The following is a 13315-nucleotide window of genomic DNA, read 5'->3' on the forward strand; positions in this document are numbered from 1 at the left end:
CCCCGTTTTAAAGGCGAGGACACGCAGGCCACGGCCGGGGGAGGCAGAGCTGTGGGTGGGGAAGGCAGATCAGAGCCCAGCCAAGCCTGGAACCGTGCTCCTTCTCCCGTGGACATTGAATGTTTTCAGATCCATTGGTTGTAGCTCCTCTGCCAAGCGCATGAAGGACACACGGCAGGCATTCCCGGTGGCTCATCCCTCAAGACTGAGCCGCTGTCTCTCCTAGGGAAGCCAAGGCACAGCGCTCACAGCACCCATGGCACCCCAGGCCACCCCCAACCGCCACGAGTCTCCCCGTGAAAGCCTACATCTGCCTCCCCTGCTATGACCATGTTTTCCTTACTCCGTACCCTAATGCTCAGCCACTGGTCCACGCGATCGGAATTAAGATCATTGCAATAAACGATCGCCGTCATCTAAGCACTTGCTGGGCCAGAATGCTTCTTCGGAGAAGGCACGGCCCGTCAGCAGACAAACGGACCCATGCAAGGTGGTCTGCTCAGACATACCAGGCGCCAGCCTCCAAAGGGAAGCGAATTCTGACCCACGCTATAAGGCGGATCGACCTTGAACACACATGGTGAGTGAAACAGGCCTGACACGGGACACTATTCCGTAATCCAATTTTAGGTATCCCCAATTTTCGGTAGCATGCGGAAGGCATACTCAAGGGAACTGGTCTCCCTGGGAAGTGTGTGGTTTGCAAAATATTTCAAGACCATTTCCCTGGGCTCGTCTTCCCTTCCCCCACCCAGCCTTCCGCAGCACACAAGTCCAAGGTACACAGAATTGGCAAATTCAGACAGAGAGAAGAACGCAGGTTACCAGAGGCCGTGGGAGGGGATGGTGGGCGGGAGGGGGGTTCTGTTTCATGAGGACGCAGCCTCTGTTTTGAAGAAGAAAAATATCCTGAAAAGTGGTAGTGGTGACAGCGAGGGTCCCACACTGAGGGATTTAATGCCGCTGAAGGCTTCGCTTACAAATGGTTACAGGGATCAATATTGTAATTTGTAAATTTCACCACTTTTTTTTTTTGCTATTGGCCTCCTCCTAGAGACCAGGCCTGTTTTGTGGCCTGTACGGTGGGGTGGCTTTTTTGGAGGTTTTTTTCATTACCTGCCGCCATTTCAAAGTAAGATTTCACCTAAAAATGCAGACTTGGCTCTTAGAGAAAAAAAAAAAAAATTCACATGATCTGACCATTCTGAACACCCACACAAGACCCTGGCCTCTTCAGAGGGCACTGTGCTCCCCATTCAACCACAGCACCGCCTCCCCAGCCCCCACATCTCTCCTTTACTTCCCATGCCCCACCCCCCAGGGGCCTCTGAGAGAGGCAGGTGCCGCCTTGCACAACATGGGCGTGGGCGGGGGGAGGGGTCAGGTCTCTGCAGATCCCCCTCCACTGGGATGCACCTGAGGTCTTCCCCAAGGATGCCTGACATTTTGGCCAGAAAACATCACCATCCGATATTCTCTTGGTCAGTGTCCTTCTCTGCTACTGTATCCCACCCGCCCACAGCAAGGAACCCCCGCTGTCAGGATGTGAAAACAGCTAGCTTTCCTTCCTCCCAGACCCTAGGCCCTTTGTTCTGAGGACTTGACCTTTCTTTTCTTCAGAATCAGGACCACGTGCCCAGGACGGCCCCCAGGGTGTCCACAGGGTTTTCCCCAGAGTCGGGTGCAGAGGGATGTCCCCATAACAGCCACTCACCTAAAAACTCCCCCTCCCTCCTGCCCCCTTCCTCTGCAGAGCAAACAGGACCCGCCAGGCAGGACTTCCCCGGAGGCCCATGCAGCAAGATGGCCTGTGACCTCACCCCTGGCCTGGGGGGGCCTCCATGAACCATGGTCCCTAGAGCTCTGGATAGCAGGTCGGGGGAGAAAAAGCCCGTGGGGTAGAGGGGGCAATGCCTGATCACTGCAGGGCTCTCTGCGGGGCCTTCAGCTGTGCGGCTACTGTAACCCAGCCGTCTCCAGCACATTCTGCGGCCAGAACAGACTTGCCCTCGGCGGCACCGCTGTGCTGTTTCATTCCTGTGAACCCCAAACCCCAGAGCAGACAGACCCAGCTTGGAAACCCTGCATTTTTAGTGAAATCTCATTTTGAATGGCCACCCTGCATTACAAAAACCTCTAAGCCCCCCTACAGGCCACACTACAGGCCATTGGAGGTGTGAGCTCAGAAAAGGCACTTTCCCTCTCTTGGCCTCTTCTCCACACTACGGGGGCAATCATAGGACCTGTGCCCCACAGATTTGTTCCCAACAGACACACAGCATAGGAGAAATGTGTGGCAGATGGTGGTGAGCATAATTATTATGGCTCATGGCAACACGTTCTTTCCAATAGTGTCTTATCATTTTTTGCATATATTCCACAATGTGTCATTATTGAAAAAACCACAAGCATATTTTAATCAGAAAATAATACACATTTCTCTGATTATAATTATAAATTATAAATACCCTGGCCTGCAGGCACGAGTGGAGGGAATTCACAAAGGGATGGCGTCTGTTAGAGGAGGCGGGTGGACACGGTGTCCAACTCCTTTCCTTTCAGATGGGCCTTTTCACCACGACTTCAACTTTAAAGAAGAGAGAGCGCTCACAGAAATGAAAAATCAAAACCTAAATCATGGGTGCCTAGGTGGCTCAGTCAGTTAAGCATCTGACTTTTGGTTTCGGCTCAGGTCTTGATCTCAACGGTTTTTGAGATGGACCCCTGCATCAGGCTCTGCGCACAGCGGGGAGTCTGCTTAGGATTCTCTCTCTCTCTCCCTCTGCCTCTCCCCAGTGCATGCAATCTTCTCTCTCTCTCTAAAATAAATATATAAATCTTAAAAACAAACAAACAAACAAAAAACCCCCCTAAATCATGAGCCAAACCCAGGGGCCCAGTTTCTTCCTTTTGTCTTTAAGCCTCAGAAGCCCAGATGGCAGCTTCAAGGGTCTAGCCTTGTTGTTCCCAACAAATGAGTCCCCACGAGGAACTGAAAGCTGACACTGCCATCCCCAGTTTTCGGTAGCATGCGGAAGGCATACTCAAGGGAACTGGTCTCCATGGGAAGTGTGTGGTTTGCAAAATACCTCAAGACCATTTCCCCCGGGCTCGTCTTCCCTTCCCCCACCCTGCCTTCCGCAGCACACAAGTCCTGGGGTTTCACCCAGAGAACACACTAATCCCATCCTCTGAATTGAGCTTCCAGGAGGCAGAGGAACTCACCATAAATGCTGGCAGGGTTCTCTGCCTGAACACCCTCCCCCTAGGTTCAAGCTCAATCATTGCTATTTACTCGCCGTGTGGCCTTTGAGTAGTCGCTTAACCACCTCTCTGTGCCTTAGTTTCCTCATAAGCAAAACGGTCGAGTTCATTCACTGATTTCAAAGAGTTGGCAAAAATTCAAGTAGATTATATGTAAGATGCTTAGCAAAATGCTCAGCTCATAGTGAGTACTGCTATGATTATTTGAGAATTTGGTGTCGCATAGTTCTGACTCTGGGGGGAATGAACTGGATGGTCATCTTGACCCAAGTGTTCTGGTGGGTGTCCCCGTTCTTTGTTTCATTGCATTGCATCACCTCTCTTGCTCTGAATGGATAAAATGACCACAGAAAGTATTCACTGACCGGGGCTGCGGTAATGACGCACCCATCATCTTAGATATGGAAAATCAGGTAGATCAGGTCTAAGAATGCTGGGCAGCATTTACAATGAGAATGATCTTATTCTTTGCGCTGGAAACATATCCCCCTCCTATTAAAGAGCAGGAACTGGTAAGTACCACAGCCCGTGTGTGTGGCACAGACTCAGGGAACACGTGCCCCTGCGGCCAGACTGGACAGACCAGCCCAGGAACCCACATCTTCTACAATGCCGTTCTAGAAACTGGGTGGAAGTACACTGCGTGCTTTTTTTTTTTTAAAGATTTATTTTATTTATTTTAAAGCGAGAGCACGCAGGGTGTTGGGGCTGAGGGGGAGGGAGAGAGAATCTCAGGCAGACTCCGGGCTGAGCATGGAGCCCGACGTGGGGCTCGATCTCAGGGCCCTGAGATCACAACCTGAGCAGAAACGAAGTCGCACGCTTAAACCGAATGCACCACCCTTAGGCTCCACATCACGTGCGCTTTTTAGTGGTATTTATTTATTTATTTATTTTTTAAGAGAAAGCTTTTTTCCTGAGGAAAAAGTATATTGCAACTGCTTGTTGATCTGCCTGTCTCCTGGCGACCCTCTGGGGCTGCAGTGTCGGATGGAAGCCAAGTGTGGACCAGAAACACAGACCACGCTCCAACTGCACAGCGGGCCCTGTGCGGGTTGCTGGACCATGGTATAAGCCGCACATGCCTTCCCTGCTCTAGCCAGGCCCACCAGAGCTCCCAAGCGAGGACCTAAGGTTCTTCACCTCTCCTGGGACGGGAACCCTGCCTCCTTCCTCAGTTTCCCTCCAGCCACACTGGCCTTCTCCATCTCCCCAACAACCACACTTGCTCTTCCACTGACCTCACTCAGGCCAGGGCCTTCCCGGTCTCCCTTGACCTGCCCCCCATCCCCTTCCATCCTCTCTCATTTTCTCAGCCCACTGGCTTTCCGTCTCCTTCGCCTGCTAGAGCAGCGCCACGCGCCTGTCTCGTTCTCTGCTTCATCCCAGCAGAACTGTTGTCTGGCACGTAACGAGCGCTCCGTAAACACCAGTGGACTAAAGGAACGAGGGGACCTCCCTCAGGATTTCCCAGGGCTTGGCCCACAGCCAGACACTGGCCTTGCCAGCAAAAGACCCTGCAAGGAGAGACTGCCGAACCCTTTGTGAAGAATCCTTTCTGGGACCTGAGTGACAGGGAACGCACCTGGAATGACGCTGCGGACATTGACTCACGTGCCACCTGAGCAACGGAGCCGAGTTGTCTACGACCCACCTCCCGGCCCAGGCTCCAGGTCCGGGACTCTGGGAAAACCTGCCCAGAGCAGAAGAGGCCCCCAGATGACCAAGTCTGCTTCCGCTGCTCTGCACTGAGATGAGATGAAGGACTTCAGTCCCTTGAGCAGATGTTTGGGCAAATTTCCCCTGTCCTAAATTAACAGGGGCTGGCAGCCAGCATGGAAAGGGCCCTTCCAAGTCTTACTCAGAGGGGAAGAGAAAAGAGCCAGGTTCTTTGGGCAAAGGGGCTGGGTCTCGAGAAGACTTAGCAAGACTTTGCAAGAACAAAAAAACACAGGATGGAGGGTGCACATGGTTCAAAGAACATTCTAGCCTTGGTGGCGGCCTGGCCACTGCGCCGAAAGAACGCACCCCAGGAACCAGCACGTCTGTGGACTCACGGCCCCTACCCAACCCTTGCTTTATGTCCGCTTTTCGACGCTCCCGAACCCAACGCGTCAGGAAGTGAGAGGGTGGGCGCTGGCTCCGGGCTGGGGTCTTAGCAGTCAGCCTGGATGGGCTCCTGCCAGCACTCGAAGGAGGAATAAGGGAGCTTTCAGAAGGAGGAGAGCAAACCCAACCTCACGCGGGCCGTGAGCACACCCCGGGCTCCAGGCAAACGGGGAGGAAATCAAAGTGTCAGTTTGCGTTAGGAAATCATGGGTGATGCTTCCCAGTCCTGGCCCTGCTTTTGAAATTAGCTAAATGAAGATGGCTGCAGTCCTTCTAGTCCGCCCTTACGACTGCTGACTAGCAGAAAAATGCGTACTCCCTGGGTGTAGGGGCTTAATGAGCCAAGCACATGGGGGCAGGGGGTAGGGGGTGGGCAGGAGGGTCCCGGAGCTGAGGATTTCACCCACTGCCATGGTACAACTGCCCGCATGTCCTCGCTGGCCGGTGGAGAGGAAATGCCTTGATTCCCAACACCCCACTTCTCTCCTGATGCCCCAGCACCCCCTCGGTGGGCTCAGCAGCGCCCCCGCTCCCTGCCATCCCCAGCCCGGACGACTGCCGTGGAGGCTCACAGCCCCTCCCACTAGTCCCCCCCAACCCTTGAGTCCATCCTTCATCCAGATTGCCACCAGAATCTTACAAATTAGATACAAATTAGAACATGTCACTCCCTTGCTTAGGACAAGAGCTCCTAGTTCCTTTTGTAACAAAATCCAATCTCTTCTCTGTGCCTACAAACCGGGGCAGGACCTGAGCCCCACGCACCCCTGCTCCACCCCAGAGACCTCTCCAAGCTTGGTTGGTGCCATCTTCCCCATGCTCTCGCACTGCCCCAATGGCCTGGGCCTGCTTTCATTTCCTCAAACACCCCAGGCTCATCCCCATACTGGGACTGAGGCGCCGGGCAGTTACTTCTGCCTGAGACCCTCTTCCGACAATCTGTGCAGCTCCCTCTTTTCTGCCTTTAGGCTTCTGTGCAAAGCCACCTCCACAGGGAAGCCCTCCCTGATCCCACTCTCCAGAGTTGCCAGATTTACTCAATAAAAATATAGGACATCCAGTTAAATATGATTTTCAGAAATCAGGGGCTCCTTTTTTTACCACAAGTATGTCCCAAACCCTATGCCATCGCATGGGACATACTCATACCACAGACCAGTGTTGTCTGAGAACTGAATTTCACTGAGCCTCCTATATAATACCCCCTCACCTCCAAGCCCTTCATCTAGCTCCTCTGACCTGGCTTCACTCTCTTCAGAGCATGTTCCCCATCTCGGAGTGGCCTGCCCACAAACAGGCTTGAGATTGGCCACCGGCTGAGCACAGGGACTTCCTCTGTAATGGGTCCCCAGTGCCTGGCGCCGTACCTGAACATAGTAGGTGTTCAGTAAATACCCGGGGAGCATTATGGAAGCTGGGGAGGCTAAGAGAACATCAAGGGGTTGTTTTCCACAAAGGCTGGACTTCTGCCCATCTTTCTGCCCCCCCTCCCAGGGGCAACACTTCTCAGTCACCTTCAGATGGCCCCCAACACTGCGTCCCAGCCCATGGCTCTGGGAACCAGGAAGTGGGGGTTTGGGACCCAGCCCTCCACCCACGATCTCCACCACCTCAAGGAAGTCTGTCAACCTCACCATGTGAGTCAGCTTCCCCACCTGTAAGATGGGGGCAGGGAGCGGCCATCAGTCAAGCTCCCTCCAGCTCCTGGGGGAGGCCATGGCGGCGGGTGTGGGATGGTTTGAGGGAGAAGAAGAGAAACTCCTCTGCGCCCAGAGGACTCTTCTCTTGGACATGAAACCAACACAGCCCCGCCCCCTGGCTCTGTGTTCGGTAAACTGAGCTCCCGGGGGCACGTGGAAGGTCAGCTGACATCTTCTGAGCACCTACCATGTGCCAGACACTTTTAGATCCCTGATCTCTTTTCATTGCTGAAACACCAGGAAGCCCACTTTAGAGATGGGGAAACTGAGTCCCGAAGCACATAATATGGGACCTATCCAGACTTTGAGCCAAGGCTGCTAGATGATCCAAACTCCAGCCTGCTCATACCTTAAATATGTACAATGTTTATCTTTTAAAAAGAGCACGGCACCAAAAATGTAGAAAAAATACAAAAGGGTGTTCATTAATAAAAGAGATTATGATTTTCTTGCGGGCGTGTGTGGCAGGGGCCGGGGTGGGGGTGGGACTTCCCCCTGCTAATTGCAATTTACATCAGACACTGGCATCAAGAATGATGTCTGATGGTGGAAATGCCTGAACCCAAGTTAGCTAGAAAACTCATTTCTCTGTGTCTTCTTTCAAAGGCTTCCAAACAGAATGAACTATAGGATTCTTTCACCCAACAGCCTGTCCTTACAAGCAAGGGACTGAAAATGAGACCCTTTGCTCGATCTCCAGCAGGGTTTTGGGGCAACGACCTGGCCTCTAGCCTTGGAGGCGAGCTTTGCGTCCCAGCCAGCTGTGTGTAAGGGGTGGGCTTCAGCCCAGGGGGCCGATGACACTGTGGACGTGAGTCACCAAGGGCAAAGGTCTGCAGGGCCTTAGTCATGCCCCAGCCCAGCCTGGAGTCTGACCTTTCCCAGAGGGAAGCCCAGTCTAGAGAGACTCCCACACCAGGTCTATTGTTTTAAAAGAAAACGCCACATTGGGCAAAACCAAATCCGCGGAGGAAAAACAGGTGGCAAGAGCAGATGCCTTCTCTCAGGTGGTTCCAAGGTTTCTAGGATACTAATTCGTGGAAAGATACTTAATTTAGCAAAAAAATTTTATTTTAAGCATGTGCATTTATATTTATTAAACAAAGCTCAAAATACAACCTTTGGGAACCTCCAAGTAATAAAATGACTCATATTAGGATATGATGACTCAGTGGGAAAGAGGGAATTCCACCACCCACGCCTCCTTTCTAAAAAATCAATTTGCCCTCTCAACAGGTGATGGGAGCCTCTGCCATCAGACTGTTCCAAGAAAATCGTCCAGCAAAACAAAACACAAATTCTCTTCAAACAATTTAAGTTTCAAAGCTGAGTAATCCAAGGCAGGCAGGTTTCCAACCTACACCCCCGCAGGACACTGAGAGCCAGGGAGCTACTTGGCTGGGGCCGGGGGCCTGAATTAAGAAAGATTTACCAGCTGAAAAATTCCAAAACCCTGTGTCATGTGGAGGAACCTTCCAAAACATTGGATCCCACCCAGAAGCGGCGAGTCGCTCAGAGCCATGGCAACCCTGTTTCCGCTGCCACATCACTTTTATTTTTGTGTCCTTAGATTTTTTCCTGTTTTGCAATGTTTTGCTGGGACCCCCAACTCCGCCTGAGGCCTGGGTGGCCGGGGGCCAGGGTTACCAGCTGCAGTCAGGAACGGCCTGGACTCCGCTTGAACTTTGCCTGGAAGGTTACACATTTTTTAAATTTCAGAGAATATATGAAGGCTTTTAGGCAATTACGGAGGATGGTAAACAGGGAAGATCCTGATTTTCCTGTTTGGTTTTTCTTTGTCCTTGTGGATGGGGCTGTGTTGGCGGGGGGGGGGAGGGAGGGGGTGTTGATGATAAACACCGCTTGGGGTTTCCAGCTGTTTCCAGCTGACATCAGCTGCGGGCTGACCTGGGGCCTGTGGCTTGACCTGTATGTGACTCAATTACCTCGACTATAAATGAGGATCATGGCACCTGCCTCTGGGGACCGATGTGACAATTCAAGGAGAAGACACCCATTCAACAGTATGAATGCCAGGGATTGTTCTAGATGCTGCAGATATAGCAGCCAACACCGAGTCCCCACACTAGTGCGGGAGTCTAGTGTGGGAGACCAGATAAACCACCAGGCAAGATAATTTAAGCTGTGCGAGGTGCCACCGAGAAAACAGAGCAGGACAATGGGACAGAAGGTGACAGTATTCCGGGGGGGGGGAATGCTGAACAACTTCTAAGCAGATGGGCAAGAAGGGGCTCATTGAGAAAGTCACCTCTGTGCTGAGCCTTGAAGACACAGGAGCATGCAGCCTTGTGAAGAAATGGAGAAAGGGCATTCTAAGAGGAGACAGCAAAAGCCAAAGTCCTGAGGCAGAAACCAGCGTGGGGTGCTTGAGGACAGAGTGAATACGGGTGTACCTACAGCCCAGCGAGCGAGGGGACAGTCCAAAAAGCTGAATTCAGAGGGATGGGCAATGGCCAGATCCTACAGGCTCCTGGAAGTCATGAAAATGATTAAAAATAGCAATAAAAATAATATGATAGTCATTATTATCACTGCTGCTATAAATAAAACGCCATTTTCCAAAACACCAGGCTTTCTAACTTAAGAAACACCATGCTGCCCTCTCCTACTGTTTTTCCATCCTTCTCCAATATGTCACCCCGCTGGAGTACAAGCTGCCAGTCCCATTTCGGCCGACAGCTATAAAAAGAACGTTGGAGCTGGTGGTGCCGATGACCCAACTCGGGGGCTAAGATTAGCCCAGGAGGCTGTCACCTTTCCTTAATGTGAGAACCAGCTGGGGTTCCCCTTCCTTGGAAAACTTCAACCCGTTCCACTCCGCCCCGCCCCACAGCGCCCTTGCCAGCCCAACTATCCATGGAGATGGGAACGGAGATGCGTTTTGGAAAAACGAAGTTGAGCAACAGGGATTCCCCCTGCAGAAGGCTGTCCCCAGGCTGGGAGGCGAGTGCTTGGGGTCAAGGGAGCAGGACCAACTCCCTGCAAATGCAAGATGCGCCCCCTGTCTGTCGGGCCCCGAGAAGCCAGACATCCCGCGAGGGAGGGAAGCCCCCCCCTTCTGGGGGGGCGCACAGGCGCATCTCTGAGACCCTTGCTTTTCTGCAGCCACCAATCCAGAAACCCCGTTCGTCCTGGATCCCTTACGCTAGACATGAAAGAGCTCTGCACGGGTCCTCTCGAACCCGGGGACCCACTGCAAAATCCAAGTGTCTGTGTCACCACAAAAGGATTCACCTCAGTGGCTCAAAGCAGCTGAAGGGACTTGGGGCAAATTAACCTGATTCTGAGCTTCCTCAGAACAGAAGAGCTCACAGTCAAGGGTGCAGATTCTAGAGCCAGTCTGCCTGGGGTCGAATCCCGCACTGCCAGTTAGCGGCTGTGTGATCTTCAGGAAGTGACTTAACCTCTCTGTGCTCAGTCTCTCCTGAGGAAAGTTAGAAGAAGAGCTCTCTGGTAGGGTTGTCATGAGGGACCCGGTGACTTAGTACACACCAAGTACCTGAACAAGGCCAGGTGCAGGGCTCATCATTATTATAGTTTTTCAATGTCCCCCGGGTTCCATGAGATAAAATTTGACTCATCTTAGTTATTCCACAGCCTAAATATAATGATAATCATAAAGACTAATGTTTCATTAGCATCTATAATGTGCCAGGCTCTGTACCCCCAACTCCTGTCATCTGCTCTTCTCTCGTGAGAAGCGAGTATTTTACCAAAGACGAGACACGGGCTCAGAGAGGGGACCAGACTTACCCAGGACGGCAGATCTGTATTTAGTAAAATGCACATCATGGATTCGCCCCGAGGCGAATGAGCTCAGAGCCTGTGCTAGCCGCCCTGGCCTGAGCCATTCTGACCCTAAGGACAACAGCAAACATCCAGTGAGCAGCTCCCCGCGCCCTAAGGGCACATCGCCTGTGTGCGCTCTCCACTTAACTCTGGGGGGGGGGGGGGGCGGCGGCATTAGTACCTCATTTCAGAGAGAGGGAAACTGAGGTCCGGGGAGGTTGGACATGAGGACAATGCTGGCTGTGTCCTGTGGGTGAGGCGCCTCTCTTCCCCACGCTTGGCTGGCTGCCCGCCCGGCTTAGAGGAGACAGTCCGTGGAAAGCGACCGTCAGAGAGCACAGACAGCCACTATTAGGCTTCCTTAGTAAACCTTCAATTATTAATTAATTCCTTAATTACCCCTTATTCCTTGTTAATACACAACTTTTCCGAGCTGAAGCAGATTGTTTTCCTCCCTCCAAGAGGTAAACTGAAATTTCTCCTGAAACCAAGAGAAAGCAAGCTGGAGAGGAAATGCCATTGTTCATTCACTCGACAAACAGGCGATGCCCCCAAGCAGCGTCCCAAGTACCTGAGCTCCTGGGACCACGAAAGCTGGCTGGTTCCTAACTCTGTGAGGGACCTGGTAGGACCTGGCCTCTCTCCAAGCCACCCCGATTCCAGTTCCATCGGCGGGCCCCCTGCCCCCGACGGCACCTGCCAACCTGGGTGTGGGTAACAAGACATCTGTTTATTGTCCGCACTTACCCCTGCTAACAAGGGGTCAGGAGCCCAGAGGCTTCTTGAGGGGGTCCACCGAAGGTGCGCTCGGTGGTGTCCTCACACAGGAGGCCATCAGAGCTGGAGCAGCTAATGTGGGCTCCGTCATTGACATCCCACACCACCCTCCAGCTGGAGAACTCACCGTGACTCCCTATCGCCTTACCCATGTGCCAGCCAAACCCAGGCCATGTCTCTACCTGGCACTGGGAAACCTTTCTGTTCTGGCCTCTGCCTGCTTATCTCAGCGTGCCAGCCACATCGGTTGGCTCTCTGATTTACAAAGGCCTAGAAAATTCTCGCAGCAGACACTCCCTACATTGGTCCACCATCTGAAAAGTAAGCCTCGGACCAAGATGCTTAAAACTGTGCTTGCCTCCATGAAGCCACCATAACATAGGGAGGCCTTAAGACTAGGAAATAATACCAAATAGCATTACTTAATGTATACTGAGCACTATGTACCAAGCATTTTTTAAGTATTTAACGTGTAGGAATTCTTAGTCCTATGACCACCTTGTGACGTAGGACAGTCATCATCCTCATCACACAGACAAGAAAACTATTGCCCAGAGAGGTTAAGTAAGCTGTCTGTGGTCACACAGCTAGAAAACAGTGATGCTGGATTTTGGCTGAAGAGCATGAGCTCTTACCTAGCTGACGAAAGGGATGGAGAGAATGTTGGTCACTGTGTTACTTATAATAGCACGGATTTGGGAGCAGCCAAAGGCATAATAAACGAGTAATGACTAACTGAAGTATTAGATAAACCTAGGGTAGAATGCAATGTATCTGTTTAAATGTCTGCATCCCTAACCCATCACTACACCACCTCGGCCCCTCAAACCCACAGTGACTGACCACATACCCTTTAAACCACTTCCAAACCCACCCATGGGCCACAGCCTTCCTTAATGTCACGCCTAGTCACAGAGCCAGCCCAACCCAACAGGAGGCATTGTGTGAATTGAGAAGAAACACCTCTTCCCCAGGACACCCTGCTTCCTCCTGCCAGTGGCTGTCTTCGTAATACACAGATTGATGATGTACCCGTTTGAATGGCAGTCCCTAGAGAAGACGCCTTTGTGCAGTGCACAGTCCTCACAACTGAACAACCTGCCTAGTGTAGTCTCCGTATCATCCTAAGGACAGTAAACAAACAAATATGAATATCACCTTAGAATGAACCTACTGAAATCATGTCCATTAGAGAAAAAAGTTAGGCTAGCATCTATAACTATCAAGTAAGTACATAACTTGAAATTTATCCTACTTCGTGGGGCGCCTGGGTGGCTCAGTCGGTGAAGTGTCTGCCTTCAGCTCAGGTCATGATCTCAGGGTCCTGGGATCAAGTCCCACATTCAGCTCCCCACTCAGTGGAGAGTCTGCTTCTCCCTCTGCCCCTCCACCCACTTGTGCTTACTCTCTCTCTCTTTCAAATAAATAAATAAAATCTTTAAAAAAAAAAAAAAAGAAAAGAAATTTATCCTGCTTTAGATCATTCTCTTTTTACCATGTCTTCATTGGCAGAAGCTATTAATACCCAGCATGTGGAACAAAGAATATACACGGCCAATAAGCAAAAACATTAAACCTCTCATAGCAAAGAGAAGCACCAATCTGGCAAATATTTTTTAATTAAAAAAATGGCGGGCACCTGGGTGGCTCAGTGG

The 13315-nt window shown here is 51.6% G+C and overlaps 1 protein-coding gene across 7 annotated transcripts in view; it reads right to left on the bottom strand.

Annotated features, from left to right (window-relative positions):
• NFATC2 (nuclear factor of activated T cells 2) overlaps nucleotides 1–13315 on the bottom strand; it is a 156654-nt gene that overhangs the window by 48176 nt on the left and 95163 nt on the right. The gene's annotated exons all lie outside the window — the stretch shown is intronic.

The sequence above is a fragment of the Meles meles genome, chromosome 16 (genome assembly GCF_922984935.1).
Source record: "Meles meles chromosome 16, mMelMel3.1 paternal haplotype, whole genome shotgun sequence".
Classification (NCBI taxonomy): domain Eukaryota; kingdom Metazoa; phylum Chordata; class Mammalia; order Carnivora; family Mustelidae; genus Meles; species Meles meles.